Source organism: Elgaria multicarinata, chromosome 2, assembly GCF_023053635.1.
Source record: "Elgaria multicarinata webbii isolate HBS135686 ecotype San Diego chromosome 2, rElgMul1.1.pri, whole genome shotgun sequence".
NCBI lineage: Eukaryota > Metazoa > Chordata > Lepidosauria > Squamata > Anguidae > Elgaria > Elgaria multicarinata.
In genome coordinates, this window is record NC_086172.1 from 91142569 (window position 1) to 91169872 (window position 27304).

General features: G+C 45.5%; 1 protein-coding gene across 1 annotated transcript in view; it reads right to left on the reverse strand.

The window, feature by feature from the left end:
* Nucleotides 1-27304, reverse strand: part of CDKN1C (cyclin dependent kinase inhibitor 1C) — a 471039-nt gene that overhangs the window by 408118 nt on the left and 35617 nt on the right. The gene's annotated exons all lie outside the window — the stretch shown is intronic.

Consider the following 27304-nt stretch of genomic DNA (forward strand, 5'->3'; position numbering starts at 1 on the left):
GCCCCCAGTACTGGAAAGTTCTCCTTAGGGAAGCTCACCTTGCGCCTACACTGCTATCTTAACATCTCCAGGCTTAGACTTCCCTATACTCCCAGGCTTTAAGAATAAAATTCATTCTTTTAAAGTATTCTTTAATATTTGTGTGTTTTATTACTTTATTCCCTGCAATATAGCTTATTATCCTAGTTCCTCTGCAATATGATATTCTATTTTCTGCTCTGTTGGCAAGTTTATCAGTATTATATCATGGATTTTATTTGTATTGTTATAATTATTGTAAAATGCCAAGAGAAAATTTATGAGGCATTTAATAAATTTATTAAAGACATGAATACATACTGCCCAAGGATAGTGAGAATGTAGTCAGTTTACTTACTAGAAGATTCAGATAACTGTTAGTTAATAAAAATTCAAAGTCTTTTTTTTCCCCTAAAGCAAAACATTTACAGATCCTTTCAAAAATGTTTTATCTGGCTAGCTGTTTCCAAAACTGCCTACTTCTATCCAGCAAACTCCGGGCTAACTTAGGTATTGAAGCTCCTGTACGCACAGTGTTAACTCATTTATTGGTCTTTCTACAGGGAAAAATTTCCTGCTAATTTGACTTCTTGCCAACTGAACAAGGGAAGAAAAAAGACTTCAGCTATGGACAGAGCTGCAGCCATTGTGTCTAGCTGCTACAAATGCTCCTTTTAGCTTGGCAGGGCACATTGCTGAATGTTTGGCTGAGCAGGGCTTTCCAGAAAAGGGGGTGTCAAAGGTGAAGGGAAGTGGAGAATTATTTAAATGGAACTTTCTAGCCAATGTAGATTAATAAAGGGCTGAACATGGAACTTCTCCAGCTTTTATGACTTACAGTACTTATTTTATTTATAAAATGCCTAAAACCATAGAGTGAAAACAGTTAAAATTGAAAGCAGGCTGTGCCCACAGGCATACAGTCCAGTCTAATTGAAGACAAGATATTACGGAGAAAAGGGAAGGAAGGTGAAAGGGTATCGGTCAATCAGAATGAAAGGGTGTGGCTTAAGGCAGCATTTGATAGTCCTGACTTCCATAGGAAAGTCATTACTGGCTGTAATTTCCACTTTGATAACTCAAGCCCAAAAGCAAGCAATGTGATCCCTGCAGACACCAGTATCCCCCTGGACACTTTTCTTGGCACCTCACACTTTTTTTTAATTAACAAATTTTCTTACCAGCAGCCAGACTGCGGTGAAAACTGTGGTGCTGCAAACTGGGTTCAAAGAAGTTGTTCAGTGTGTTGGTGTTCAGATGGCACCTCTGCCTTGTACTCAGTCTTTGGGGCAGGTTACTGGTCCTTTGCCATGGCAGCCATTTTGTGTTGGTGTCCTGGTGCCCAGGACAGATTCTCAAACTGTCAAATGTGCTCATGGCCCAAATGTTTGCCTATCCAGGTCTAGCCATACTCAGACTGAAACTGGTAAAATTTACCATGTGAGCAGCAATGAGGCTGTGTCAAATACCTCCACCTCCAGATGTCATATCACCATGTAGCTCTGCCCAAAGGCATTCCTGCGAATATCTCAAGCTCCTGCAACAGGGACACCTTCGTGTGTACAGCTGTATTAGCATAGGGCTTCCACACGATTCAAAATCCTGGTTGAGCAGGCTCTAAATTGCGTGGAAACGTATGCAAGTACAGCTGGACATATGAAGGCCTCCGTGCTGCAGGCATCTGTGATAAATGCATGTACACCTTCAAACAGAGTACATGATGATGTCATATCAGGAGGAGGGGACGACTTAGCACAGTCCTGCTCCTGCTTGCATAGTGAGTTTTACTAGTTTCAATAATGCCTCAATAGGCTATAGAATACATGGTTTGGAATGGGGTGAGGGTGGAATTGGGTAGACATCATGAGGATGTTGTCATAACACTATGGAAGCCATTTTCCAAAAGAGCCTCCAGCCACCCTCTGACAACACCTAAGTCATGAACCATAGCATTTACCTCCATAAGTTTCTTTCAAACTGTAGGTTTGGGTTTTTCAGTGCAACAAATTTATTTATTTATTTATTTAGTTACATTTATATACCGCCCCACAGCCGAAGCTCTCTGGGCGGTTTACAACGTTTAAAAATAGTAAACATTAAAAGTATACAATTTAAACACACACACACACACACACACAAAAAAAACAGTATAAAAACAACAGTATCCATTTAAAAACAACAATTGTGGGGTCCATTAAAAACAAACTTAACGTTGTTAAATGCTGTTAAAATGCTGTTAAAAATGCCTGGGAGAAGAGGAAAGTCTTGACCTGGCGCCGAAAAGATAACAATGTTGGCGCCAGGCGAGCCTCATCGGGGAGATCATTCCACAGTTGGGGGGCCACCACTGAAAAGGCCCTCTCCCTTGTTGCCATCCTCCGAGCTTCCCTTGGAGTAGGCACTCGGAGGAGGACCTTAGATGTTGAGCGCAGTGTACGGGTAGGTTCATGTCGGGAGAGGCGTTCCATCAGGTATTGTGGTCCCAAGCCATGTATCAGTGAACCTTTTGAAGATAGATAGATGATATAGATAGATAGATAGATAGATAGATAGATAGATAGATAGATAGATGATTTAAAATGGTCCACAGACCATTTACATTTCTTTACATAAAAAAAGGAAAATGCACACACAGACAGAAATATATGCTCTAATGTATAGCCCTCTCTCTATAAATACACTTATGCAGAAAGGTAGCAAAATAAAAGCTCCGTCACACTAGGGGTTAACACACTCCCTATCTTCGTGTTTTCGTTCCTCAGTTAGTTCCTCTTTTCAAAAGAGGAAGTACCCAACGAGCACAAGGCCCATTGAGTCCACTGTTCTAATCGTGCTGCTTCTCCCGCACACAGCAGGAGAAAGCAGCGATTCCAAGTTTAAAAAAACATCAGACTTAAAGAGGTGTTGTTTTTTTGTCATGCAACGAAGGCCAGAAAGGGAGGAAGGTGCGTGGGAGGCAGACAATGTCATGTGAGGGACCTGAGCAAACTCCGTGAGTGCCCAGTAACGCGTGTGCAATAAAACGTTCGTCGGATGGAACTTTAAATATATATTTGCTCATTCCAACTTGGACAATTTGTAACTGGAAATTGTTATTTCCACAATGTTTATTCTTTCTTATTTTCTAGTCATTTTGGCTATTATTAGCAAAGGGGCACTATCCTTGTCAGCATCTTGCATACCGAAACAACACATTGGGCCAGTGTTGATTCAATATCATCTCATAAAGGACACTCTACTGGACATTTTGATGTACGATTTGGAGTGGTGCAAAGCTTATTGTAGGCTGCACAACCTCAATTCCTTATACTTTTGTACAAATTTTGGCTATTTCATGTGGGTGCCATCCTTGACAGTGTCTTGTACACAAACAAAGCCTTGGACCAGATGCAATTCAGCACCATCTCATAGAGGACATTCTCCTAGAAATGTGGGTGCACGATGTGGGGCGCTCTATGCCAATATAAATAGCCGGAAGATACAATTTTCAAAATACAACTTTTCCAGCTTGGAATTACTATTAAATATCTTGCTATGTAACTAATGGGGATACAAACATTGTCTTTATTGCACTACAAAACCTATGCTCTGACGTAACTTTATGAAAGTGGGTGCCATGCTTCATGCGATTGGTGCTGCTGAGGATGGGTGGCGACCATTTTGAAAAATGGATTCCACAGAGTTATGCCAACTGCTCATGATACCTACTCATTCCGCCACCCCATAGACTGTTTTTCTACGTGCAAGGCATTGATTTCCCCCACGGGCAAGCATTCAAATTGGTGCCTGAGTCTGCTTGTTTCCTCTTCCCTCTTTATCCCCTTTTCCTTTTAGACTGTGAATCAGCAGGAAGGACTGTCTTGTTTTTATTGATCTTGTGTAAGCTGCTCAGGGAACCTTTTTGGCTGAAGAGCAGAATAAAATAAATTAAAATATATACAATAATTAAAATTATTATTTAAATAAATAACATAACATAAATAATAATGAAGCTACCTACCTGCCAGCAGGTTCAAAGGGACTCATTTCCTTAAGAGTTTTTAAGATCGAGTTGAGAAGGAGGAGGAGAAGGAGGAGGAGGAGGAGGAGGAAGCAGAATTAAAATGGGGGTGCCACATCGCACTTAATGCTATCATACATCCAGAACATTTATTTAGCAAAAGTCCGGTGTTCATTAATTGCTTCCTGCTTCCACATTCTACCCCTCTATTGCTTCCTGTTGTGTATGGCAGTGGGATTACTAATTAATAGCCTGTTATTTGCCTCTTGAATGGCATCTCTTAATTGCCTGTCGGTCAGGGGGGGGGCTTTCACTTTTGATTTCTTCTCATTATTATTTTTATTTTAATCTTCACACAATGAGATACAACCACTGTGGGAAGCAAACAGGGTTAATGCCAGCCTTTTCAGTTGGGCTTGAAACCAAATAGGCAGAGCCCTGTGAGTCTAAATCCTGTTAGGTAGTGTGACTTGCCCATGACAGCAGAACCATCCTTGGCTTTATCCCTTTAATCCAGCCCAGAGCAAAATTATAGGAAGCCACAAGGGGGCTGTCTATAGGCGCTCAAAGCCCTGTGGTGGCTGCAACTTGGCACTTCATCAGTTATATGACGCAGCTGCAGAGTCATACCACTGTGGGGCTTTTCCGCAAAACTGTGCAGTAAAAAAACCTCAAAAAGTTGGAGGCTAACCCTGACATTTTCGGTGAGAGCAAAGTCACCCTGGCTCTTCCTCCATGTGACCTTGCTCCATGGTAAATTTGGGGGACCTTTCAGAAAGACAGTGTCTGGCTATTTGTCTCCAGAAGCCAGGAAGAGGACGGGGAGGCAGCTTCAGTACCCAGAGGACCAACGGAAAACCCATGCTCCTTCTTTGGCATGGGATTACCTGACACCACCCTGCAGGAATGAAGCCACGGGGTTTAGGGGGAAAGTGGCACCAACTTGGCCACATGAAGACAGCTCCAAGGGTGCATATTTGTTCTTTATAGTAGCACTAACTCATATTTTGGGCTTGCCATACAGCAGACGTGCCAGAAATGTTGGTCACCTCTTTGTTGCTGTTTATTCGTTCAGTCTAGCAAGAGTTCAGCGATGGAATCCACTTCCTAGAGACAATTGAGATTCTCTTTCCTTTGATGTTTCAGGGAGGGGGACTTAGCTAGGCATGCATCAGGGTATTAAAAATCTGTGTATACTCTATGGAATATAAAATATGCTTTACCTGTTGTAGGTATAAACAATCGTATATAGATATAGGATCTCCTGCCACGCATGGGACATTAATTCCACCGATGGTTTCAATAGTGATATGAAAAGAAAAACAAAGCCAAAATCATGAGACCGCGGCTCCATTTGCATCTAAATGGACATTAGGGATGAGAAGAACATGCTCAGAGGAAAGCACAGTTATTGCCAGTTCACAAGACTTATTTTGTGATATCGTTGTGGGAACCGAATGAATTACAAAACATCTGCAAGGTCCAGAGTGTCAATTATGCCTTTATGTACACGGGTGAAAACGTCACATGATTGAGTCAGTCATTGGACATGGTCAATTGTAACTTTTTATCTACTGCCTAGCCTTAAAGCTTCATTCCACAGTCACGTTAGACAAAGGGACTGTCACCGAGAGAGATGGATCAGTTTGGCCACTCCTAGGAGCTGCTTGTTGGCGTAGACTATGTCCACAATGGTGGACAGCTTTGTCCTTTGGTCTGTTCATATCCTGGCTGGCTGGTGCTTCTAAAAGGTCTGTTTCAGATTCATACATCAATAGGTAACTAAACCAAAAGGCCTTCCGCACACAAAGCAATAGCACCAACTTGGATTTTAAAAGACAGTCCTGGAGCTGGCTTTCAGATGCTCTTAACTTTATTAAGCAAATGTAGGGTTTATTAAATCAAACGCCTTTCTAAATTCATCCCCAATGAGTTCAAGAAAGTTCTTTAAAGCTCACAGCTTTATCTTTTATAGAGAAAACAAAGCTTGTTTGTCTACTACTCTTAGAAACTCATAAGAATTATTTTGAAAGTTCCATATATTAGCTTGCATTTGCCCAAAAGCTGAACAAAACTTAGTCTTTTCATTTCTTGTTTGCCTAGTTTTATAAAGAGACATTCAACACTGGCAGTATGTTGAATTCTCTAGGTGATACACTCTTGCTTCATAAGTAACTAATATTACATGCAGCCTAATAAAAGGAGCATAGCATCATTTTATAACTAATAGGAGAATGCATTCGATTTGCTATTTTTCAGCTGCAATCCTATATGCATTACCTGGGAGTGTAAATGGAGCTTACTTCTGAGTAGTCATGTATAGGACTGCACTATCAGAGTCTGCAGGGTAATCCCTGAAACATTGCACAATAAACATTTCTACAGTCCTCATGAAACTTATTAATTTTCTGTTCAATCAACAATTTCTGTTTATATGATCGTTTACTGCCGTACGGCCACTGTGAAGCTTTCAGAACATACTTTCACACACTACAAAGCAATCTGAAGTCTTTGTGCAACATACTGGCCTTGTTCAGATGACATGCTAAGACATGGTGATTAAGCATCTTGAGCTAAACATTATGGCTTAGTGACATGTCTTAGTAACACACTTAGTGTGTTGTGTGAAACATTCCTAACTATGGTGGCTACATAACCATGATTTAATCATACTCACTAACCATTTGCTGCAAAAGAGTTAGGGGCCTCACCATGGCTTAGTATGTTGTCTGAATATGCCCAGTATTTTAAGCATTGTTAGCTCTCCTTTGTAAATTTTGCCTAGCGATTTGTAAATTGTTCTTAATTCCACATCTGTACCTTGGGTATATGTTAATTTCATTTGATTTTGAAACTGATGCTTTGCTATGCCAGATACATTGCAGATCTCAGTGACCCAGTTCGCATGATCACGACAGCTTAAACAGCCCACAGTGACTTGTTTAAACTGCAGAGCATGCTAGTGCATGCTGGGTATCATTTGCGAAAATTACCTGCCTGGGCATGGCTTGTCGTGTTGTCTGAACCCAGGGTGTATGGCTTGTTTGAGGGGAAAACAACCCTCAAACATCCCATGCTGCATTGGTTCATACAACATGACAAGTTGCGTCCAAGTGGGTAATTAGGCAAGCGGGACCTGGCATGTGCTGCGGCTTAAACAAGCCACCATGGCTTGTTTAAGCCATGCTGACTGTGCGACCTTGGCTAGTGTTAACCAGCTTTAATTGTGTAGATTTTATCTATCTCTACAACTATGGTCCACACCCTTTAGATTAATTATGATCTGGCACTGCTCTTTTACATTAATTAATGCTCCACTTGGAACTTATCCAATTCCTACTGATGTTGTTGGAAATAGGATCTAACCATTTCCTATACCAATATGTTACACAATGATCCAATTTGTGGATAATCCTGGGTACTATCCAAACATGTCAGCAATACAGGAGCCCAACAAAATAAAAGTTATGTTCCATCTAGAATCTACATTGAGTAAGAAAAGGAAGATTCTTAATCCTGTATGAAAGGAAAGGGACAAAAAACGGGTTTTCTAGTTGTAATCATATCAGTCTTGATAATATCAATGTCCTAGATAGTGTTGGTTGTGCCATTCATTGACTATATTCCCTCATGGTCATTGTTGGACTTCTACGCGCAAGCTTTTCAAAATACAAAATTGCAGATCTTTTAAAAGGAAAATCATAATGAAATTTCATTTGGAGCTTTCTCCTCACTGCAAATGGTAACTTCCTGAAAATACAGTCACTTCAGAATTAAATATGTGTTGCTGTGATGGCTCAAAGACCAATCTATGAATGCAGAGCTGAGGTGGGGTTTTCCCCCCTACCTCATCTGTGAATTCCAGTTGTTTATAGTAGTTTAATAGTGCAATCCTATATCATTGCATTCCAGGTAAGAGGGTATAGGTTTGCTTCATAGTTGATGGGGCTTACGTCCAGGTAGACGTGTGTAGGATTGCAACGTAGGTTCCCTCTTTATGGGGCACAAATGGATCTGAAAGCCTCATGAAAGAGAGCTAGGGTGACCAACTGTCAGGATTTCCCCGGATTTGTCCTGGTTTTTGTTCTTTCCATGGTGTCAGGGGGGATTTTCTATAATTTTCAATAATGTCCTGGAATGACACACCTTCCTCTTTAAGGCTGCATTAGCATGGCAGGAGGGAGTGACATGCTTTCTTGAGGCACATCATTCCCCCACCCCGAGCTCCAATTGAGCTCTTAAAGGGGAAAGTGGGTCATTCGTGGACATTATAGAAAAGGCCCCAATTGGAGTGGATGGTGGTGGTGCAGAATGAAATCCTTTCCCCTCCTCCACTCCAATCGGATTCGTTAAGGTGGCGGGGGAATAACGTACTTTCTGCAGGACTCAGAAAGCTGCTTCCCCACACACACACTAGGTGTCCTCTTTTTTGGTTTCCCAAATATGGTCACCCTAAGAGAGCATCAGCATGCCTTTCTGTGAAAGGAAAACCCTTTAAGGCAGCTAAACCACAATTGGGTAGATCTGTAAGTTTTTGATAGATGAAATGGTTAGGAAAGTTTATGGGCCTCGTGCTGTTTTCCCTAATATCAATAGGGAAAGCATTGATTTAAAATGTAGCACTCATCAATTAAAAATGCAGCTTAAAACAGTAATTAATTAAAACGATGTGGGTTACAACAGTGTGAGTAAATAACATCTATGCCTGTTTGATGTGATTAAAACTGATTAACAATTGGATTTGGAGTTTATATTATCATAGCATCTTTGCCATTTGGAGCTATAGTTTTGAAGTCAACATAAAATTAAGTACCCACACAGGTTATTGCCCACTGTTCTGGATTTTAAAAGTTAGCAGAGAACTATCAACACAAAAACATTGAACAAGAAAGAGTGAGCAAGCTTCTTTAACCATTTTAAGAAAGTTTAAGGTTAAAACTATAAATCATGTTCTGCAGAGAAGATCAAATCTGCTTTGAGTCCTATTAACCTTCATGTTATTTTAACCTAGTCTCTTGTGTTCGCCAGTTATATTTATTATGCTTCAAATGCATTCTGTGACAGATATTATCTTTAGTTGACATCACTGCCCCCAGTGAAATTGCTTTCGTCTCCCTCACTCCTCCATGTTCAGTGGGACTCCATATGGAATTTCCTGTTCTCCCAAAGAATGCATATACAAAAATATAAACAGGGCTGTGTGCACAAAATAATAATAATGAAAATTCACTGCCCAGGCAATCCAAATTCTGATCTACAAATAGCTGAATTATGTGACTAGTAGAAATAATGGAAGTTGAGTGAATTAGCATAATTAGTCTTACTTTTACATAAGTAACTCTCATTTTGCTACTTAGGCAAGGCTACTGAAGCCCCACCTCCAACTACAGAAATTTTTATCCATCTACCTCTCTCGCTTCTGAGATTTTAAGAGGCATTATCCATATATTTTGAAGAATATCTTTACAGCTCATAAGAACTAGCATCATGACATGTCCTTTTTAAAATTGATGCTCAATTTCTGAGGAAGCGAGTATCTGCGCCCACTACTCCATTCTGTGTTTTTCTTGTGCTCCCATGAAATCATAGTGTACACATAGCTCTGAAGACATGTGTGTACCTAAAAACACATTCTGCCCAGGAGATGTCTTTACGATGACGCTTTGGCTGCTTGTTCCCTCGAAATCTCGCAGCATTACAGCTGTGGGGTAGGAATGGTAAATCCCGATGGCAGGAGGGAGTGCAAGCTTTCCGGGCAAAAAAAGCCACAGTGCCATTTGGTTTGCTACCTTCTGCATGGCCTTCCTGCGCTTCCCTTGACCTACTCTGGGACTTAATCTGGCCCCAGCCTCAATTTGAAGTGAGGTCGCCACCGACAGTTGGAGGGGGGGAAGTGGTGACCTTGGAGCAAAGGACAAACTTGCGCTAAGTCAACACTTTTAAAATTGCCATTCCGGGGGCGGGGGAGCCCGTAGTGGCTGCGAGGTGGTGGCTGCGTCATCTAAACAATGCAGCGCCACTGCACAGCCAGAATGGGCTAAGCAGGGTGGATAGACCAGCCCCTGCCACAGGAACCCCCTTCAGGTATTCAACCCCACAGAAGGGGAGAGAAGGGTTAGGGGGAGTTCACCTGCCAGCAGATCTTAGAAGATCTCAGTCAGTAGTTTAAAGATCTGTGCAGACTGCTTCATTCTAACACAATAATGTGTTAATTTTGGCAACAAATGGTTAAAATGTAATGCAACTGAATTATCATGCTTTAATAATCTCAGTGAGGAAAGTTATTTTGTTCAGGAAATATAGGAATGACTTGAGTCATTACTTTTTCCTCATTAGGATATTTCCTGAAGTGCATTAAGACCAATTTTGTAAGTCCTGTCAGTCAGTCCGGTGTCAGACTTAACTGGTGCAACAAGAAGTTGTGTGTGTGGGGGGGAGAGAGAGAGAGAGAGAGAGAGAAGGCAGTGCCTCACTCCTCCTCCTTTAAAGGATCAGTCAGAGACCTGCCTGGGGATCGCAGGACGGTCTCTTCCACTGTTTGATGAACAGTGGGACTTGGAGATGATGAACAGCAAAGCAGAGAGCGGGGTAGGAAAAAAGTTAGAATATACCCTGTTCTAACCTATAGGGTGACTGGATTCTGACGTCATGAGTTAGGAGTGAGAAGAGAAAGGAGTAACTTCCACAGCTGCTTGCTTTATGATCCACCCCCACCCTGCATCACTACCCTGCAAGACAATCCAGACATTTGAGATACAGTCACACAACCTCCTCGGGCGTGGGTCAGATTTGGCCTTCTCTTGAGTGCAGTGCCCTATGTGTGCCAGTTGGCAGCCACACAACCCCCTCCGCTGGCAGCAGCAGGGCTAAAAGTCGGCTGGCTGAAAAACAAACAAGCCCCAAGGCTAGCCTGGGTTGAAGTGGCCATGTGACTGGACTCTTAACAGTCAGAAGTGGATACTGCACTGCACTGCACTGCCCGCCTCCTGGCCACGCAGGGCAGATCTTGTGGAAGCAGCTTTAAATGATGAGGCATGTATTTCTCTGAACTCTTCAGTTGGGTCCTGTGATGTCTTGTAGGCCGGTTTGATATTCCTCTTCGGATACTAGTCCCTCTCTCTCTTTCTCCCTCCCCACTTCTTTCTCTTTAACCTCCTCTGGTTTAATACATTATTTACCCTGCATAGCAATTACAGGAACCATCAGAAAACACTTGGGAAGGGAAGGTTACTCAACCCTAGCGGTGAATGTCTCTTGTTATCAGAGATGGCTTTTTTGTCAATTAGAAGCCAACAAGAACAAGTTGGCTGGTGAGAACCACATAGAGAACCTTTGCCTTCTCTGAAAATGAGTCCCACCAGACTTTCTGCTCCTTAGCTGGGCCAATGCATTCTACTTTGAGGATGTCAGAAGCACCCTGCTGGCTCCATCCAGGGGCCCATCTAGCCCACCATTGGGTTCCCACAAGGGGCCATCAAGAAAACACTTCCGGGGCACTCAGAAAGAAGGGTGCTCCATCCTCAGGGGCAAAAAGTACTCCACTGATGGCACTATATAGCCGTATTCAGAAGTAGACGGAGGTTCCATTTAGCTGCTGTGGCTAATAGCCTTCAAAAGAGTACTCCATCAGTGACTAATCCCTTTTCAAGCCATCTAAGGCAAGGCTGGAAAAACTTCCAGCTTGTAGGATCACCTTTGTTTGTTAGTTTTTACCAGAATCTCAAGCGCTACCAAACGGAGGCTGGTGCAAAAGAGCCTGGATAGGGCATTCTAACAGCTGTGGGAGGGACGTGACCACGCATACTGCCCCTGCCCCAATATCCTTGCAAGTGCCACCCCTATCCCCAGCATCCCTGCCTTCCCCATGTTGAGTGGGGCAGTCTGCCAGGGGCTTTTACTCACATCTGCTTAAATGTGGGTAAAAGCCTCCATGCGACTGGGGGTCTGTCTATATGTCCTGGAAGCCCCGGGATGGCTCCAAATCTGTGCTGCAATGGTTATATGATGCAGCTGCCAATTTGGAGCCACCCCTGGTTAAAGAGGTGAAGATGCAGAGGTAAAACATCGGGGACTTACCCTGACTTTTCCAGCCTGAGCAAGGTCAGTGCGGCTCTTTTCCGTCTTTCTGCGCTCGGGCACTGCGCTGGGGGACATTCCTGGGTGAAAGGCGACCTCTCATTGGTTACCAGAAGCGGGGGAGGGGGAGGGGTAGACCTGGTGAGCCTAATGTTTGCCAGAAACCCCACACTGCCTCTCTCCATATACATATAACTTGCCACACCGCATCAGCGATACCGTGGGGTTTGGCAGCAGAGTGGCACCAACTTGGCGCTGTGAAGACAGCCCCCAGGACCTTGCTTTATCAGAGTTCCCAATCACACCAAAGGTGATGTTCGAACAAACATGGCTAGAAGCCTGCTGCAGAACTCCCTTCTCAACATGGAGAAGTTGGGGACTTAGAGCGTGGGGCTGGCGCGTTTGAGGACATTGGGGGCATGAATCACCCCATCCCTGTGGTGTGTTCCATGGACCCAATACAGGCATTATGCCTGAAGACAGTTTTAGAATTAAAGAATTTGGGCTCAGAGCTGAACGGAGCTCACAGTCCTTCCAATAAAAATCCCGGCAGCACTATAATTTGAGGCAGGGGTGGTGGTGGAATTATTTAGCCGCATTAGCTAAAAGTGGTAGTCAGAAATCCATGCCAATCTCCTGCAAACAACCCAGAGATCTACCAGTAGGTCGAGATCAATCCCTGCATACTCTTGATCTAAAGCAATAGCTATCACTGCATCTTGTGGTTGTGAATTCTGAAAGTACATTTACTCATGGCATGAAATAGTGTGAGATATTTTATATTTCACATTTCATATGAATATATATATATATATATATATATATATATATATATATATATATGCATCAGTGCTGAAACAGAGCCAGTAGAGGGAGCACATACAACAGTGTGTCTTGTGAGTCTGATAAAAACGGTTTGTGACAACTTGCTGGTGATAGTATGAATCAAAAATGTTCAACACATTTTGTACATGTCTTGTTTTGACCTCTGTGGCCCAGAACTCTTAATCTCACTTCTTTCTCTGGTTCATTTCCCCCTCATTTTCAACAAAACAAATATTTACTAAAGATTCAATCCTTTCCATTAGGTCAACTTTCCCAATCTGGTGCCCTCCATATGTGTTGTACTAAAATCCCCATCACCCCCATCCAGCCCAGCTATTCTGCGCTGGCTAGGGTTGATGGGGGTTGTAGTCCAGTGCATTTAAAGGACACCAGGTTGAGGAAGGCTGCATTAGGTGGACATTTTAAATAAATTCCTTTGTGTTTTGAAGCACAATTTTATTCACAGTATTGGAAACTTGGTTTCTTTAGTAAATGCAAGAAAACCTGATGTAGATTTATCATTTGGTCTCCTGAGAGATGCAGACCCTTTCATGGATGTCCTTTGTTTTATGCCTTTGTTGGTGTGGTACAAATAGGACTGGTGACATGCTAAATGCACTGCTTTCACCATGGAGAGCAACCTATGTAGGTATGAAACCTTGCACCTGAGATCTAGCAATGAGGTGTCCCAGTGGAACTGCACTGAGAGACATCATAGCAGCACAGTTCTGTTGTACAGACCTTTAAGGGAACACTGTAACTTCATGGGCTCATGCCACATCATGCCTTCAACCAGTGAAAGTTGGTGGTTCCAATGTCAGTGGGGCGGTGAATTCACTCCCGGTTTCAATCAGAATCAGTCAGAACTCTAAAGGAGCAATTCAAGGTGTGAAGCCGGGGGGGGGGGGGTACTGGGTAGATAAGCATTGTGGGGCTGAGAGGCACCGTTATACAGTGGCACCGGTCCTCCTTGCAGGACAATTTCAGAAGGTAGTGCTGGGGAATTCCTGCTCGATGCCGTAGCCATTGGCCTGTGATGTCTCTCGGAGAGATGCCTCAGAAAGATGGTATCGAAAGTTGTCAAGAGGTTCAGCAGAATCAATATGGAGACACTACTTCAGTCCAAGTCCTGTCATAGATCATAGGGTCTGGCATGGACCAAGGCAACCAAAGCCAGACTGAAATGAGTCTAGATAATCCGCCTATTCCAGAAATCCCTGGAACTCAGAAGCCACTACAAGCTCCAGCACCTTGTCCAAGAACACAATAATGGAGAGTGGATGGAAATTATCCAATACAGTGAGGTGTGTGTGTGTGTGTGTGTGTGTGTGTGTGTGTGTGTGTGTATTTAAACTAAGTTCTTATCACTGCTTCTTTTAGGCAAGACGGAACCACACCTTCCCATAAGGAGGCACTAACCCCTACCCTTACCTACCCAATTCCCCCCTGGTTGCTTTTATAACTGGACAAACAGGGCCCAAAGTTACACCCACCAGACCTGTATCAACTATGCCATCCAAGCTGGCACAGATATGATTAATTTTATCTGCAAAGTGTTGCACAAATCGGTCGCAATGGACTATTGAGTGGTCAACTAGGTCTTACTGGGATTTTACCTCTAGACAGATAAGGTTGATAGGTTATTGATCAAGTTACTGATCAGCTATTCAGTTAAGCAAATAACTTTTTCAGATACACGAAACCACTGGAAGAGATTGTCTGGAGTTTGGGGGTTCGGTGCCACCAGTACCCTGATGACACCCAACTATATCTCTCCTTTCCATCAAATCCAAGAAAGCTGTTCTGGATCAAAATTATTGTCTAATATCAGTAATGGACTGGATGAGGGTGAACAAATTGACGCTTAATCCAGAGAAGACAGGTGCTCCTGGTTAGTCAAAAGGCACACTGGGGAATAGAGACTCAACCTGTGGTGGATGGGGTTACACTCACCCTAAAGAGTCAAGCTTGCAGTTACCCCTGAACCTGGATGCCCAGGTTTTAGCAGTGGCCAGTAGTGCATTATTGCTGAGGTTCCTAGAGACGCCTGATCTGCCACGGTCACGCATGCATTCGTTACATCCCATTTGGCCTACTGTAACATGTTCTATGTGGGGTTGCATTTGAAAATTGGGAATTTCATCTGGTCCAGAATCAGCCTTGTGTGGCGCAGAGTGGTAAGTGGCAGTTACTGCAGCCAAAACTCTCCCCAGAGCCTGAGTTTGAACCCAGCGGACTCAGGTTGACTCAGCCTTCCATCCTTCCGAGGTCGGTAAAATGAGTACCCAGCTAGCTGGGGGAAAGGTAGCCACGACTGGGGAAGGCAATGGCAAACCACCCCGCTACAAAGTCTGCCAAGAAAACGTCGGCGAAACCAGGCGTCCCTCTAGGAGTCAGCAATGACTCAAGTGCTTGCACGAGAGGTTCCTTTCCTTTCCTTTCCTTTCCTTTCCTTTCCTTTCCTTTCCTTTCCTTTCCTTTCCTTTCCTTTCCTTCCAGAATGTTGCTGGCAGACTGTTAACCAGAACCAGTTACAGGGAACACATGACTGCCATGTTGAAACAGCTTCACTGGCTACCAGTCTGTTTCCAGGCCTATGACTTATAAAGCCCTATATGGCTTGATACCAGACTACCTGATAGACAGTCTTCTCTCATCTGAGCCTGCTTGGAGAAGCCCTTCTTTCGGTACTGCTGCCTCCAGAAGTGTGTTCAGTGGCAACACAAGAGAGGGCCTTCTTGGCATCTGCTCCCAGGCTGCAGAACTCCCTGCTAAGAGAGGCCAGGTTGGCTCCCTCTCTGCTGTCCTTCCGCCAACAAAGATGTTTTTATTCAAGCAGACCTTTGCATCTAAGTGGGTCTATTGGGTTGGGTGTGGGTTTTATTCTGTTAATGTTGCATTTTTAAAATTAGACTTTTAATGTATTTGTTTAATTGGGTTTTTTATTTATCTATGATTTCAAACCCCCTTGAGTGCCATTTTCTTGGCAGAAAGGCAGGGTACAAATCCAATCCAATCCAATCAATCAATCAATAAGTAGTGTCCTTGTTTAATTTAGATTTGTGGGGTTTCTAGGGTTACCAGGTGCCAAACCAGTGACCTGTCTAAAATTTAAGAGCTCCAGTACAGCCGAAACAGTGTGCAGCAGCTGTGCAGTCTTGATGAGCAACCTATTTGCTAGTCCTTAACTTCCAACTGCAATGGGGCAGAGCTAGACACTTTAAATATTTAGGGAAGACTGAATGTCAGGAAAAACGTCCTGACTGTTAAAGCAGTATGACAATGGAACCAATGACCTAGGGAGGTTGTGGGCTTTCCCACACTAGAGGCATTCAAGAGGCAGCTGGACAGCCATCTGTCAGGTATGCTTTGAGGTGGATTCCTGTACTGAGCAGGGGATTGGACTACTGTTCTATGATTCTGTGTTCTGAAGTGAGAATGTGTTCTTTGTTGTGTACAATAAACTTGAAAGGGAATTTAGTGGGACAGGGTTTCATGTCTAAAAGGAGAAGTGCAAGGAATTGGAGTTAAGGGGGCAATGCCTTACCACCTGTCCTGCAAGCCCTTGTCTTTCATGCTAATGTGTGTGAGTGTGAATGCGTGAGAGAGAATGAGTAGCGATAGGCCTGCCTTCTGCCCTACCAGTCCCAATGGGCAACAACTGCCACAGGATATATATTCTTCACTAGAATGTCAATGGAACAATTCTTGAATAGCTGGCTGGAGGGTGACATCGTGTGTGTGTGTGTGTGTGTGTGTGTGTGTGTGTGTGTGTGTGTTGATTATTCCTTATGGATTACATCCAAATTGAACATAAAATAATACCTGCCCTAGTTGCAATAGCACCAGCGGGCAGGAATGTTAGCTTATACTGAATGGCCACCATGGTGGTTTCATGCAGAGTATATCCACCAGTTCCTGAGATTCCCACTTTCTAAATACACATAGACACATGGTTGCAAACAGAACTAAATAGTCAAGGGCTACACCTGTTCCAAAGATTTTGAAACTCGAGCAAGCTGGGGAAAGCTCCTCGCAAGAGCCAGGAAAGACGAGTGACTCGCACACCTCACCGCTTCCTGTCCCTTCTTACAGGAGCCCATTTCCGGCTCCATGTCTGCTCTCCATCAGTTGTACGAGCAACAACCTCTTTTCTTAAAGAAAATCAGCAGTCATATACTTGAATCCCTGATTTGGGGGTGGGGGTAGGGGGGAACAGGGTATCAGTTTTTGTGAACCGCCCAGGGAGCTTTGGCTGTTGGGCGGTATAGAAATGCAATTAACAACAACAACAACAACATCAGTAAGAGGCCACAGAGTGAGCTTGGCCTCACTGTGAGGCAGGGGACAGCATCTGGCTCAAGCAAAGGGACTGGGGCTGGGAACCGCACTCAGTTTCCTGGGGATGGACCCTGCTCTTTCAACCTCTCCCCTCAAGCTGGGCTGGAATGCCAGGCTGACTGCAGTGGCCGCCCACTGTACTTTATGGGGCCAAGCCTGGGCAGACCCCTCAAAGGCGCTTTGCTCCAGCTGGGGTCTCCCTGGCTCAATGAAGAGGGGCTGTCCCCAGTGCCCTCTCAGCAGAGGCAGGGAGTGGGGAGAGGGAAAGTAGAAGGAGGGGGTGAAATGACATCCTTTTTTGCCCTGCCCCCCTTCCCTCCCTGGCCCCATCCCATTTTTGTGTGGGTCTCCTTTTCTTTGGGGCACCTCCTCCTCACTCTTGCCGCCTATGCTGGTACTGCACAGAGTTTTATGCTAATCACATTGGCATAATTTAGGCAATTTGCATAGTGCATCCCTCTCACAGTGAACTTTCAGAATGTGTAGGTTTGATCTACAGCAAATGGAAATCCCCCCCCCCTCACCTAGCCTGAGCGGAGGCAAACAGCGAGTGGCTACAAAAAGTCTCCTTGAATTGTTTAGGTCTATAGAATCTCGCCAATTCGTTTGCAACGACTCTGTGGTTTCTGAGTGTGGCCCGGAGAAAGGATCTAAGAACAGAAAGTCAGAAAAAGAGCTTACGCTTGGATGTTTAGGGCCATCTGCCACCACAAACATACAATACTGGATTCTTGAAATGTAAAAATAGATCTTAGAAAGAGACATGTTTTAATGAACTGAGCACAAAGCAACATGGTTTAAATAAGCTGAAAACAGAAGCAAGGTTCAAGGATCTGTTTGTTAAATGAACACCCCAAGCCAAATTGTGTTTTTAGTGCTGGAGAATGTTGGCTGTCTGGTTTCTGCTGAATGTCCCAGATCTCTCTCACTGGGATTCATGTGGGAGACGCAGGGGGGTGAATGGGAGCCTTTGTTTGGCTTTTCTTGAGGAATCTAATTATCATGTATCAATTGATTGCAAAGACCAGAACAGTGACTCTCTGGAAAGCCCTGCGCAAAAGACACTGAGCTCATCTACATGGGAAGGGGCGGGGCGGGGAGAAGGGGTGTCTCTTACCACTCGGGATGGAAATGTGGTACAAGCAAGGCCTCGAAGCATTTACCTTGTACCATCACTTGCAGTTAAACGAGAGTTGCCAATTGACCAGGAATAAAACAGCCATGCCTGTCCTTGGGACTCAAACGGCAGGCTGACATGCAGAAGTCAGCAGGTGAAGCATTCCATGTCAGGCAGACACAACGTTGCCATCTCACTCAATTGCTATGGATCAAACTGCTCTTAATGGCACAGCTGCAGGGTGCTGTTCACAAGTTGGCAACCCTGATTCAAACTAAAGGCTCATGCATCATGACACAGCACCCATTTCTGTTTGTGCTTCAGTTTTTCTTGTCTGTAAAATGGGGTTATTAGTTTGGGATGTGTATGTGCATGTGTTTAATATGGATGAAAGATGTTCAGCACCAGTTTTAGCACATTATAAAAATAAAGCCATTTTGTACCACTAATCTTCTTCATAACGTGGCCCTCATCTTACCAGGACCATGTGTACTTGAAGTGACCATCACCAAGCAAAGCATTCAAATTCACAATCATCAAGCCAAAAAAAAATCAAATCAGCCTGTGATGGCTCTATTATCTCATTTGTTTACCTGAACCTATACCTTATCAAGATGAAAGTGATATAAATGAACTGTTGTATAGCAGACAATATAAATCCTGGCCACACCCCATTGCAGAGTTAGAGACACTTAAGCTTATTGTGCTTCAATGGACTTAAGCATGCCAGACGATGAGCTTTTCTACATGAGGCTGTATCTACTTTCAGTTTGTCACAGAACTGAGATCTGCATGCTACACAGACAGGCCCGGTGCTGCCATAGAGGCAACTCAGGCGGCCGCCTAGAGCGCCAAGCAAACAAGGGCGCCGAACAGTGTACCCGGAAGCTGCTCTCCAAAGCCGCCGCCCCAGCCTCCGCCCAATCCCAGCGTCCTGGCTCCTTCGAAGCCAGGATGCTGGGGTTGGAGGCGGAGGCTTCAGTACTTCCAGGCGCGCCGCTTCATTTTTTTTTTCTTTTTTTAACCAGCTGACCGGCCCGCGGGGGGGAGCAGCAGCAGCAGGGGCAGCCAGGCGGGGGGCGGCCTCGGCGGCCCCTCAGCAGTGGCGGCAGTGGCCCCTCATGTCCCGGAGGTGGCAGTGGCTGTGAGCGGGTCGGTGGGCCGGTCCGCAGTGGCGGCGGCCCCACCCTGCGTCGTCGTCACTGCCGCACCTCGCCTCGGCCCGGCTCTCGCCCGCGACGCGTTCCGGCTCTGCAACCCAGGCGTGCCGCTTCAAAGCCTCTGCCCCGCCCCCCCACCCCAGCATCCTGGCTTCAAAGCCGGGAGCAAGAGGGAGTGGGCGGGCAAGCGGGTGGGGGGGGAGCAGTGAGTGAGCGAGCGAGCGAGCGAGCGGGTGGGCAGGCGAGTGAGGGGGGCGGTGAGTGAGCGAGCGAGCGGGGGGGCGGCGGCTTCAGAACGCGCCTGCCTAGGGCGCAATATAGTCTGGCGCCGGCCCTGTACACAGAGAGTTTCTTTTCCTGCTTTTCCATTACATAACCTTTAGGTGCCACCGAGGGTCTTGCGGAATAGTGCATATACACAAGAGGAAATCATGCCTTCTTTCGCTTTCACAATTAAATGCCACATTTTCCCTGCTCTAAAAAAAACTCTCCAAAAGTTCTGGATAAACTTAGAAGTGAAACTGGAGAGTCAAGGAACCCACAAACAACCATGAGTAGGGAATGACAAGCACATGATAAATGCCTTGTGTAGAAAAGCTCTATGTTTTAGATATTAGTTCCTGATTCCTGACCCCACAAGTGAATGATCTTCAATACATCTCACTCTTTGCCTATGGTTACTGTGTTGGATCCAGATTTAGCCATACTTCGCACAGACCCACTGAAATCAATGAGCCTTAAGTTAGTCATTACCAAGTTGCTCTATTAATTTCAATGTGCCTAAGGATAACTAAATATGGATCCAACCAGGGCCGGCGCCAGACTATATTGCGCCCTAGGCAGGTGCGTTCTGAAGCCGCCGCCGCCCCCCGCTCGCTCGCTCACTCACCACCCCCTCACTCGCCTGCCCACCCACTCACTCACTGCTCCCCCCCCGCCCGCTCACCCGCCCACTCCCTCCCACTCCCGGCTTTGAAGCCAGGACGCTGGGGTTGGGGGGCGGGGCAGAGGCTTTGAAGTGGCGCGCCTGGGCGGCGGAGCTGGAGCACGTCACGGGCAAGAGCCGGGCCGGGGCGAGGTGAGGCGCGGCAGAGCCGCCGCCGCCGCGGACCAGCCCACCGACCCCCTCACAGCCGCCGCCTTCGGAACATGAGGAGCCGCCGCCGCCGCTGCTGCTGAGGGGCCGCCGAGGCCGCCCCCGCCCGGCTGCCCCTGCTGCTGCTGCTCCCCCCCACGGGCCGGTCAGCTGGTTAAAAAAAGGAAAAAAATGAAGCGGCGCGCCTGGAAGTACTGAAGCCTCCGCCCCCAACGCCAGCATCCTGGCCTCGAAGGAGCCAGGACGCTGGGATTGGGCAGAGGCTGGGGCAGCGGCTTTGGAACAGCACACCCGGAAGCCGCTCTAGGAGAGCAGCGTCCGGGTACACTGTTCGGCGCCCTTGTTTGCTTGGCGCTCTAGGCGGCCGCCTGAGTTGCCTCTATGGCAGCACCGGGCCTGGATCCAACTCACGGCCTTTATTTCTTGTGCTTCCGTTAGTCTAACTTCCTTTGACATGGAAAGTCCTTCATAAAAGTCTCCACAGTCACACATAGTTTTAATTGTTTTTATTGCTTTTTTAAAAATTCTACTGGTTTTAACGATTTAATACTTTTTTTAGTTGTGTTTACATTGTTCTGATTTTATCTGTATGCCTTCCTGAGATCCCAGTGATATAGGGTGGGATACAAATGTTTTAATAAATAAAATAATAATATAAGTTCAGTAATATGGTTTATTGATTTTATTGATTTTATTTAAAACATTTCTTAGCCGCCTTTCAGGGCAGAGGCTCTCACAAAGCGGCTTACAACAATAAAATACATAACAAATTAAAAGCAATAACATTTTAAAATATTAAAAGCAATAAAAATGGTTGTTCACGTATTGTAGTCAGGGCCAGCCCAAGACATTTTGCTATCTGAGATAAAAGAGAAGATTCCCTTCCCCTCCCCTCCCACTCCAATTACAGAAGCAATTAGATTTGTAGTTGAGTCTTAGGCCTAATCTACCCCAAGCAGGATATTGCACTATGAAAGCGGTATGAAAGCAGTATATAAAAGGCAGGAGCCACACTACTGCTTTATAGCAGTATTGAAGTGCACTGACAACTACTGGGGCCCATTGACACATACCATATACTGCTTTCATACCACTTTCATAGTGCTTTATCCTGCTTGGTGTAGATTAGGCCTTGCTTCAACACTTATAATGAAACAACATCCTTAACTGTACCTGGGGGCAGCAGGTTAGCTTAGGGGGAGCAGGGCAGGCTGTGTGCCACACACAGCTCTGCCCTCCAACACCTTGCTGCCCCCACCCCAGTATCTGCTGCCTGAGGCAGTTGCCTCACTCTGCCTAATTGCAGGGCTGGCCCTGGTTACAGTAAGTGTATGAACTAGTTGTCTGTACATGTGTCAAATGGCTCATAAGGAAGAGTTCGTGTGTGTTGATTCCAAACATGTTCTTGTATATTCACGTTCTAAATTTCCTCCTTCACATGTTATCTGTATGAAGCGTCTCCATGCATAGAAGGGGCAATGGGGCCAATTAGCCACATCTCAAGCCCCAAACTCAGTGTCACAGCGCTCCCCACTCCCAGTGCTTACGCAATGAGCATGGGTTTCTGAAGAGGAGAAGCATACATACATAGAGCTCTTAGCATCACAAGTTTCCATGTGTTCTGGGGTCCTGGTTGTGCAGAGATCTAGAATGCGTGGAAGTCTACCTGCGTAAGCTGTCCCTATGCAGATATTAGTGCCCGACACACGGACATCAGGGAGTGAAGCCAGCAGTGTGTCCCCACCACCCCTCCTATGCATGGAAACACCTTCACATGGATTGCACGTCTCTTTTATTCCTCAGAATGTTGATCCACCCAGCCATGTTGCAAGAGCATCGTCACAAAAGCGATAATAACCACCTCTAACCAATACATGCAGTTCTCTGCTAGCAGTGATACTGAGAGCTCCATCACACCGGGGGTTAACACGCTCATACCGTCACTTCTCTGCCTGTGTTTTTGTTCTTCAGTTATTCCTCTTTCAAAAGAGAAAGTACACAACTAGCACGAGGCCCATTGAGTCTGCTGTTCTCATGGCGCTGCTTCTCCTGCACCCAGCAGGAGAGAGCAGCAATTCCGAGTTTAAAAAAACAACGGACTTAATGAGGGTTTTTTGTTGTTGTTGCGCAAGGAAGGCCAGAAGGGGCGGAAGGGGCGCGGGAGGCAGACAACATCATGTGAGGGACCTGAGCAAACTCCTTGAGTGCCCAGTAACGAGCGTGCAATAAAACGTTCATCGAATGGAAGTTCAGTTTGTGCATTTGACAATAAGCTAGCATCCAATCTGAGCATGTGCATGCTTACACAGAAGTAAGTCCCACCTAAAATGAATAGAACAGACATCTGTGTAAATGCACATAGGAATGCAGCCACTGTCTCCCATGCACAATCTTATGCATGTTTACTTAGAAGGAAGCCCCCCTAATTTCAACGGGGCTTATATCCATGTAAGTGGGCCTGTTCACACATGGATGAGGGGGAGGGTGTTAGGGAAACTATGGGGCAGGACAGTCAAGGAAACCATGATGTGTGTGCTCATCCCATAATCACAGAATCATGCAGCACTGCGTGGTTGCCTTACCTTTCTCCACTCCGTGGTTAGCCTGTTGTCCTCCCACCGCTGTGGCCATGCATCCCAGTGGCCACCACAGTGGGAACTGCATTAAAATAAAATAATAATATAGCTGGCGGCAATCTCATAGAGAGAGTCTGCACCCGCTAGCAGCCATCTCTATGGTCGCTGTGTTTTTTCTGCAGAATAGCCATTTTTAACCATGGGGAGCCTGACGGATGACATGGTAAGCCACCCTGGGAGCTCTTAACCCCAGGGTGGCTGAAGTAGCCATTGTGGTCATGGTTCCTCCTATGACATGCTAAGCCACCTTGATTCCCTCAAAAATGCTAACCACCATGGCTTAGTGGCCCAGTGTGTATAGTTTTCAGCTTAGGAGTGCAATCCTATGCAAATGTATGAGGAACTAAGCCCAACCGGATCCACTGGGACTTACGCCAGAATTATAATGCATAGGATTGGGCTGCCAAAATCTGTTAAACTATGGCTGTAATCCTATGCACATTTACGTGGGAATATGTCTCACTGGATTCAGTGGCATCTACTTTTGAGTAAACAGTCTTAGAATTACACTACACATTTGTTCGGGTTTTGCCTTCTTCCTGCTACAAATGAGTGAAGGTGCAGTTGTGCCTTTCCACCTTATTATGAGGTATTTGGTAAATGGAGACATGGAGTTTTATCACTGGTTTATACGTGAAGGCCAGCTTTGTGAAGAGGAAACTTTGGGGCCTGACACTTTTGAGTTTATCTTTTCTGGTTAGTATGACACATATTTGGTTTACACACACCCTACACATGGGCAATCATAAGAATGCATCTGTTTAATCTGTATAACTCACATATATACCACCCTTTCTCTGAAGAAGGCACAGCTCCAGGGCTATGCAGCAATTCCTCCTCCCACCTCTACACCGCAATGAAGAATCCACCCCCACCCCCACCATGCAAGCTCCAAGCGCCTTCCATTCTCTTCCTTCTTTTCCCCTTCTGAAAGCAGTGGAGCCACGAGTCTCCTGTCACTCAGCCTTCTGCCTGGCTGGTCATTGTGAAAAGAGCCACCCTGATGACAGAGGCACATGAATATTGACTGCAAACAAATGCAGGCAGAGCGGCACCTGGAGGCCCTAAACACAGCCCCAGAGCCTGGAGGAAAGCAAGGGAGGAGGAGGAGGAGGAGGAGGAGGAGGAGGAGGAGGAGGAGGAGGAGGAGGAGGAGGAAGAAGAAGAAGAAGAAGAAGAAGAAGAAGAAGAAGAAGAAGAAGAAGAAGAAGAAGAAGAAGAAGAAGAAGAAGAAGAAGAAAAGACAGAGGAAAGCTCAGCACCCACTCCTTCCAGGTCACCTTGGGCTCCTTTTTCAGCATGCTGGCCGGCCCTCTCCAGGGCCATGAACGGCTTCTCCAGGTCCTCATTTTCTCCTGCACAGGCTGCCCATTGCGCCTGAGTTGTCAACAGGTGATAGGAAAGTTCTGCCTGGGTCCATTAATCCAGCGTAGCTTGTTCGCACATGCAAATGGCTGCTTCACACTTCAGTCAATGAGTGGTAAACATGCCTATGTGTGAACCAATCCACTGTTACCCAGCAGGTCGTGGACAGCAGTGACGGCGAAACAGTCGTTCTCCTTGCCCCAGCAAATGTGTTTCTCTTGCAGGTTTTCCACGGTTGCACTTGCGCCATGCAAACACCCATTGGGTTTCCTGTGAAGTCATTACTATGAGTGTGACTATTCTCTTCCACATCATGATGAATTCCCTGCCACTTTGAACGTGCTTGTTGTTTATAATTGTCCCCATAAAGGCTGCGCATTTACCTTCTTCAGTACTGGGAAATACATGTCATTCATTAGAAAATCCCACAGGCAATTTCATATCGGGAAGAGATGCGAGATCCATGTGGGGAATTGGTCATGTGTGAATTGTCTCTGACTCCTTATTTAAATGAGGTTTCTGAATAGTTAGCAATAATAGCAATGATGGTAATAATAAAAGGTAACAGTGACACCTATTTGGTGCTAAAAGCAATTGTTTTGTTCCAGGTAACTTAGCCCCTATCTTGACGGTGGCTCATTGGCGCCACGAGGCCTCCAGCTCCTGCATTGGCTCTCCTTCCCGGTATTTGCATGGGAAGGAGCGCCAATGCGGAGCTGCCGTCACTGGCAGGCTGAACACCAGGGAGGGGGGAAGAATGGGGCAGCCGGCTCTCCTCCCTCTGACCTCCCTCTGGCTGTTCCTCTCCCCCTGCCCCGTTTTTTATTTTATTTTATTTTATCTGTAGATGCGATCCTTCGGATCTACAGATTTTAAAAAATGGTGGGGGAGAGGAACAGGGAAGCCAGAGGGAGGAGAGCTGGTTCCAGTGCTGCTTCTCCATCTCTTCCTCCCCGCCTGGCTGATCTGTTCCTTTCCCCCACTGCCATTTTTTTTTTTTTACTTTGTAGATGCAAAGGGTGTTTTTTTTTACTCTGTAGATACAACCAGATGACTCCCCCATCCAAGCCCCCCCTAAATTATACTGCTGACATGAAGAGAGTTTGGGGTAACCAAGAGAGGAATTCTGTGTGGAAGGACTGCAAGCTCCATTCGGTTCTTGTGCTCAAAAAGCTGAGCTCAGAATCCTGAGCTCAGAATTCTTGAATTCAACATGTATGGCTTCTGCACAAGGCTCTGATTTGTGGGTCTTGGGATTCTAGTAAAAAACAAAGTAGAGCCTGCAAGCCTGAAATCTGCCAATCACTTGTCTATCCTGACTGGCATGAGCTGTATAACGTTTCAGGCAGAGCTCTTCCACGGCAACTGCTACCTGATCTCTTTTGTTTCAAACTGGAGAGGTCAGGAACTGAACTTGGAACTTTGAGAATGCAAAGATTGTGCTCTTCCATTGAACTAGGGTCCCTAAAATGGGAGCCTCATGCTCCCAAGTAACATCACAAGGTTTCTGAAGGAGTTTCAGAAACTTGCCCTGCAGAAATGGATGAGAAACTGTTTTTAAAATAGACCATGTAAAGATCTGGCTTTCTCCTGGAGTGTGCACTCTGCCCCGGAATTATCTGGTAACCGTGAACATCCATGGAGCATTCGATCTTCCAGAACAGAGATTGGCCGCTTCCAAACCCATTGATTAATATCAGGGCAGAGACGTGCCCAATCAGAGCTTCTAAAGTCTCCAGAATTATCCTGCTCTCTCTCTCTCTCTCTCTCTCTCTCTCTCTCTCTCTCTCTCTCTCTCTCTCTCTCTGTGTGTGTGTGTGTAAAGAGAATATCCTCATATTTGGAAGACGCTGAGTGGGGTGAGGGGTAGCTTTGATATTGACTTCTGTGGCTAACCAATAGGAATAGCCACAGCGCTGTCCCTGACCATGTTGTCCTCCTATCACAGTATTCAGGGAAGTGAGAAACACTGACTGCTGATTCTGGCCATGTGGGGTGGGAGGGAGAGAGGGGGCGTGTTTCTGCTCAGACTCATAGAAGTCAATCATGCACATTTCCACAGTGTGAAAGTGCTGGAGGGCTGGCATGGTGAGTGAGAAAGCTTCTAAACCTGAGTCAGGCACAGGCAGACTCTTTATTTCAGTGGCTGGGTGCAGGGGACAGTGGGGCTCCGTCCGATAGATCTGGAGGGCACCAGGTTGGAGAAGGCTGGAGTGGGGGATTTTTAAAAAGTTTGTTAAAAATGTCAAGGCATGAATGGATCTGATTCAAACTTAGCATAGCTAAAGCCCTCCTTAAGAGCTACCACCTTGCCATATTTCATCTCTTTATCAAGAGGCATTCAAGAGGCAGCTGGATAACCATCTGTCAGGTATGCTTTAGGGTGGATTCCTGCATTGAGCTCGATAGCATTGTAGGGCCCTTCCAACTCTACTATTCTATGATTCTATCTATTTTTGTTAATTTCCATTTAAAGATTCCTAAAAAAAATTCAAAGCATGAACCAAACTGATTCAAACTTGGGTAGGGCTAAAGACCTCCTTAAGAGCTATCACTGTGCCAAGTTTTATCTCTTTGACTTTTAAATGAGGGAGCTCTAAGCATTTCCATCAGTACTGGTTACACAAATACTGAATGGTTCTTCGAGGGTAATTTGAAAAGGCAGAGAGA